The 6,087-nt window shown below is 37.3% G+C and overlaps 1 protein-coding gene across 6 annotated transcripts in view; it reads left to right on the top strand.

Annotated features, from left to right (window-relative positions):
- The window catches only part of LOC106872997 (zinc finger protein squeeze), a 74,695-nt gene that overhangs the window by 28,519 nt on the left and 40,089 nt on the right, over window positions 1-6,087 (top strand). For 3 of the 6 annotated variants that reach the window (XM_052966252.1, XM_052966250.1, XM_052966251.1), the window contains exon 2: window positions 70-410. The exons of the other annotated variants lie outside the window; for them this stretch is intronic. The gene's annotated coding sequence lies outside the window, so the exon portion shown is untranslated. The remainder of the gene's footprint in view (window positions 1-69; window positions 411-6,087) is intronic. 6 annotated transcript variants of the gene reach the window in all.

Genomic DNA, 6,087 nt, shown 5'->3' with positions numbered 1-6,087 from the left:
TATATATATATATATATATATATATATATATATGTATGTATGTATATATATTTCTTTTATTTGTTTCAGTCATTTGGCTGCGGCCATGCTGGAGCAGCATCTTTAAAAGGGTCAGTTTCCCAGTTTCAGTGGCGTATATATTCTTCACCTGGATGGGACACTGATCCGTTGCAGGATTACTCATTTTTGCCAGTTGAGTGGACTGGAGCAACGTGAAATGAAATGTTTTGCTCAAAAACACAACGCATCGCCAGGTCCAGGAATCGAAACCACAATCTTACGATCATAAATCCGACACCCTAACCACTAAGCCACGCACCTCCATCATAAGACTTTTATAAACTTTTAAGAGAACATGAAATAATTCTTTTTAGAATAGTCTATTTCAAAGCACACACATGAAGCTACATGTAAGTATTGGGTTTTATTTTTTACTTGTTTCAATCATTAGACAATGAGCTTGCTGGGGTAGTTTCTTGAAGGGTTTAAATCAATCGAATTTATCCCAGTACTTAGATTTTTTTAAAAATCTTGTTCTTAGTTTTTTAGTTTTTTTTCTTTTTTTGAACTGCTAAGGTACAGGAATATTAAGCAAACCAACATTGGTTGTGAAGTGGGGACAAACATGCATATTGGGCCTACACATATTTTCCATCCATAAAATTCACTCACAAGGCATTGGTCAACCCAGAATTACTGGAGAATTGCCCAAGGTGTCATTCAGTGGGACTGAACCTGAAACGAGATAGTTGCAAAGTGTGCTACTTTGCCATGAAACCATGCCTTTGCCTATATATGTGTGTGCGTGCCTTTGTGTGTTTGTATGTTCGTGCAGGTGGCACGTAAAAAACACCATTTGAGCGTGGCTGTTGCCAGTACCACCGGACTGGCCCTTGTGCCGGTGGCACATAAAAGGCACCCACTACACTCTTGGAGTGGTTGGCGTCAGGAAGGGCATCCAGCTGTAAAAACTCTGCCAGATCAGATTGGAGTCTGGTGTAGCCATCTGGTTCGCCAGTCCCCAGTCAAATTGTCCAACCCATGCTAGCATGGAAAACAGACGTTAAATGATGATGATGATGATGATGATGATGTGTGTATAAAAACATGTATAGTCAAAGACACCCCTCTATTTCCAGTAATACAAAAAATATGCTCAGTTCTTACTGTAAAGTGGTTGGAGATAGGAATGGCATCCAACCCTAAGAACCATGAAGAAATGATAAATAAAATTAACACACATACACAATAACACATATGGTTGGTTTTCTCTATTGCTGTTTGTGTCAAATAAGAAAGATCAGAGACAAGTGATGGGATGTTGTGTGACATATTCAACTCATATACATCAAAAATGGATATGATGGTGATATATGTATGTCATATACTTATACATATATAATTATATACTTATATTAATTTGTCTATGTATGTTTTGTGATACCTATAAATATTCATTAAAATAGTTTTAATGTTGCAATGGATATATTTTAAAGCAACTAAATAATATTGATCCTTGAAATGGACAGAATTGCCTTTCTAGCAATTCCTTCTCTGAAAAAAACTATGTACAAAAGAATTTCCATAGAACTTTACCACTCACACACATTTACACATATGGATTTGCTTTTTATTTCCATGCAGGTTCTAGCCATAGGCAACTTTAATCCTGGTAAATATCTGCCATGAATCCAATATAAATTCCCATTTTATCATTTTTTCCTTCTTCTTAGCACAGATTTTTTTTATTGACTTGTTATGTTCTTTACTTCCTGTTCTATCCATTATTTTTTTTAGTTTTCATTTTCACTAATAAAGAATGCCAGCTCAGTGATTGGCAAGTGTGTTATTCAGATTGTATTTTACTCTGATACAGACTGGTGCCAAATGATCAATAAAGCCGTAAACTAGACTTGTCGACATCAGCAGCCCAGCACCTTGTTTGGTGTCATTATATAGCCAGCTGCAGCAAAGATGGAATTTACTATGGACAGTCTGTTTGGACATGGAAACATGTCATCTACCTTCTGTCTCTCTCACTTCCAACAATTTACTGACATAGCAACTATGGTGTGTATATATGTGTGTGTGTGTGCTGATCAGCAGCTGCTCTCATTGATTTCTTTCACTTCTCCTGCACACAATGTATTCAAAACCATTTCTCCTAAACCTTAATATGGATTGCTTTATTTTTTTCTTCCTTTCTCTCCATATTTTTTTAGTTGCTCTTTTCCCCTGAAAGGCTGGAGAATAATGTCTATCATTTACTGTTGTGTGCATGGGCACTTTGAATAATTGGGTATCTATTGTGTATGTAGGGATAGGATTTATACCTTAATAGATAAAAAATTGGGAGACAGGTGTTGAAAAAAACAGACATTTGGATTTTTCTCTCAGTTCTCTTTCATTCTGCCTCTGTCTCATGCATATATATGTATAAATGATGGCATGGCTGTATGGTTTAGATGTTTGCTTTGTCTCCGCATGATTCTGGGTTCAGTCTGATTGTACACCACCTTAACAAAGCATCTTCTAATACCATGAGATGACTAATGCCTTATGAGGGAAATTTGATAGCTGGAAACTGAATAGGAACCACATATATAAGTATATATGTATGTATTTGTATGTGTGCTTGTGTATGTGTTTGTCTGTCTGCCTGTCTGTCCATCTGTCCAGTTAATCTTATTAGCTTGATGCTCATAAAAGGGTAAAAGTTATAGTGTAAAAACATAACATTTCGGACATAGTCCTCTGTCGGATACTGAAGAAAGTCCGACGGGAGATAAAGACGAAAGAAAAGGAAAAGTGGAAATGAGAAAAGAAAATAGAGATGAGAGCCAGAAAAAAATATTATGTTTGGGTTACATTCATGTCTGATGAAGCATAATGACGCAGAAATGCATGTGTCCTACCCTCTGATGCTGTCATTCATAGCCCAGTGATGTATTTTCACATATGTTATCTATGAGGAGATTTCTTTTCCCTTGAGACTATTTTTGCAATGAAAGGTTTTCCCATATCCAAGTGTATATGAACCTGTTACATATGTTTGCATGCATATGCACACATACACACACAAGCACATGCACAGACACACACACCTATACATACATACATACATACATACATACATACATACATACATACATACATATATATATATATATTAGAAGTATACATGAGTTCAATATGATGGCATTTACTTAACTATTGTGCTCCATGTAGATGGCATCTGTTGGTAATTTCCCTCAGGAATTCTAGACTGAGTTTCTAATCAAATCTCAATAAGCAGCTGAGACTAAATCATTTTGCTCAAAACTCTGAAGTATTTGGGGAAAGGCATGAATATCATACAACCTCCTTATTTGCTTCTATAAATGCTTGATCTTGCACCAAATAATAATAATAATAATAATAATAATAATAATAATAATGGTTTCAAATTTTGCCTCAAGGGCAGCAGTTTTAGGGGAGGGGATGAGATGATTACATTGACACCAGTGTTCAGCTAGTACTTATTTTATTGACCCCGAAAGGATGAAAGGTAAAGTCAACCTCAACGGAATTTGAAATCAGAATGGAGCGACTGGCAAAATACCACTAAGCATTTCGTCCAGTGTGTTAACAATTCTGCCAGCTCGCCACCATAGTAGTAGTAGTAGTAATAATAATAATAATAATAAGAATAATAATAATAATAATAATAATAATAATAATAATAATAATAATGGTTTCAAATTTTGACACAAGGCCCAACAAGTTATGTGGAGGGGATAAGTTGTTTACATCAACTCCAGTTTACAACTGGTACTTATTTAATTGACCCTGAAAGAATGAAAGGCAAAGTGGACCTTGATGGCTTTTAAATTTTGTACAGAAAGATGCATGAAATGCCGCTAAGCATTTTGCCTGGTGTGCTAATGATTCTTCTACCTTGCTGCCCTAATAATAATAATAATAATAATAATAATAATAATAATAATAATCTTTTCTACTGAAGGCACATGGCCTGAAATTTGATGGCAGGGGACTAGTCAATTACATCAACTCCTGTGTTTCACTGGTACTTAATTTATTGATCCCGAAAGAATGAAAAGCAAAGCTGACCTCAGTGGAATTTGAACACAGAACGTAGTGACAGGTGAAAGTCTCTATGCATTTCACCCGTCGTGCTAACGAGTTTGTTAGCCCACTACCTTCATAATAATAATAATGGTTTCAAATTTTGCCACAGGGCAGCAATTTTGGGGGAAGGGATGAATCACATCAACCTCAGTGTTCAACTGATACTTATTTTATCGATCCCAAAAGGATAAAAGGCAAAGTCAACCTCAGCAGAATTTGAACTCGGAATGTAGTGATGGGCAAAGCACCCATAAGCATTTCACTTGGTGTGCTGACAATTCTGCCAGCTAGCCACTTTGATAATATAATTATGATAATAATTATAATAATAATCCTTTCTTATTTCTTTATTGCTCACAAGGGGCTAAACATAGAAGGGACAAACAAGGACAGACAAAGGGACAAAATACTGCTAAGCATTTCGCCTGGTGTGCTAACGTTTCTGCCAGCTTGCCACCCTATTATTATTATAATAATAATCCTTTCTACTATAGGCACAAGGCCTGAAAGTGTGGAGGAGGGGGAAAGTTGATTACATCGACCCCAGTACCCCAGTGCATGGCTGGTACTTATTTTATTTATCCCCGAAAGGCTGGTACTTATTTTATTTACTCCCTCACATAGGATTGTTGCAGTCTTTTTTCAATCTCCATCAGTGTTGTTTTTACGCGGGACCTTTCGCTACTTTTGGGATGTTGGTTGAGTCGATTTGCAACCTTTGTCTGTCGTCTCATGAGGATCTTCCTCTCCCTTGGAATCTTGTTTCTTTTTGTGTTGGCTTTGTGCTCTGGGACATATTTCTGGCATATGGTTTGCATAACAGACAGGAAATATTCTAGTTTCACACCAATGTCTGGTGTGGAGAGACATTTTGACCAGTCCTGTCTGAGGATCTCTTTTTGGATCGATTTCCAGTCTGCTGTGTAGAAGTTCAGATTGGAGAGATTTCAGGTGCTTCCTTTAGGCTGTATGTCTCTGGCTACTTTCAGCCCAAACATAGACTGCTCTATTATGTTGTGATCTGAGACTAATGTCGGCGTCACTTTCACATCATGAATGATGTCCATATTGTTCATGAAGCAGAGATCCAAAATGTTATTCGCCCTAGTTGGTCTGAGTACAGCTTGCACCATGAATAGGGCATTGGTGAGGTTGAGCAGAGACTTCACCTGTGCTTGCTTGCAATGAGTCATTCCTGAGAGCATGAGACCTTCGGGCCATTTGATTGTGGGGCAGTTGAAATCACCCATAAGAAATATGCTCACGTGGTGTTCCAGTTTGATGAGGGTTTCTTTAATTCTTGTGAGGCAATTTTCACGTACACACAACTACACGCACACATACACACATGCATACACATGCAAAAAGATGCACATATACCTCTACACACAACCCCTCGTTCACACACACACACACGCACACACATACACACGCACACACACATGCACACACAAAATACACATGTACAAATGCACATACATTCACACACACACACACTTATACACACACACACATACATACACAAGCACATGTAAATGAACCCACACATACCTCTCACACACACACAGTACACACTCATACATACACGCACACAATTATACATACATGGACATACACGCACACAATTATACATACATGGACATACACACACACATACACACACAACATATACATGCTCACACACACACACACACACACACACACACACACACTTCAAACTACTGCACCGATCCTAATGAAATTTGGAACACAAAATCCAAGCCTCAGGAGAAGAGTAATGCTGTGTGTTTTATACAATTTCATGGACCAAAATTACTGAATGGGTCCTTATGATATTTGGAACTTAGATTCAATGCACAAGGGCGGTTATAATGCAGTATGTTTGGTTTGAATTTGAGATGGTTTAAAGGGGGCAGAACCCCCATGAAAATTCATAAATTTTCGGAAATTTCGACCATG

Source organism: Octopus bimaculoides, chromosome 3, assembly GCF_001194135.2.
Source record: "Octopus bimaculoides isolate UCB-OBI-ISO-001 chromosome 3, ASM119413v2, whole genome shotgun sequence".
Lineage (NCBI taxonomy): Eukaryota > Metazoa > Mollusca > Cephalopoda > Octopoda > Octopodidae > Octopus > Octopus bimaculoides.
Note: the sequence above shows the minus strand (reverse complement) of the source record. Positions and strands in the feature narration are given on the sequence as shown.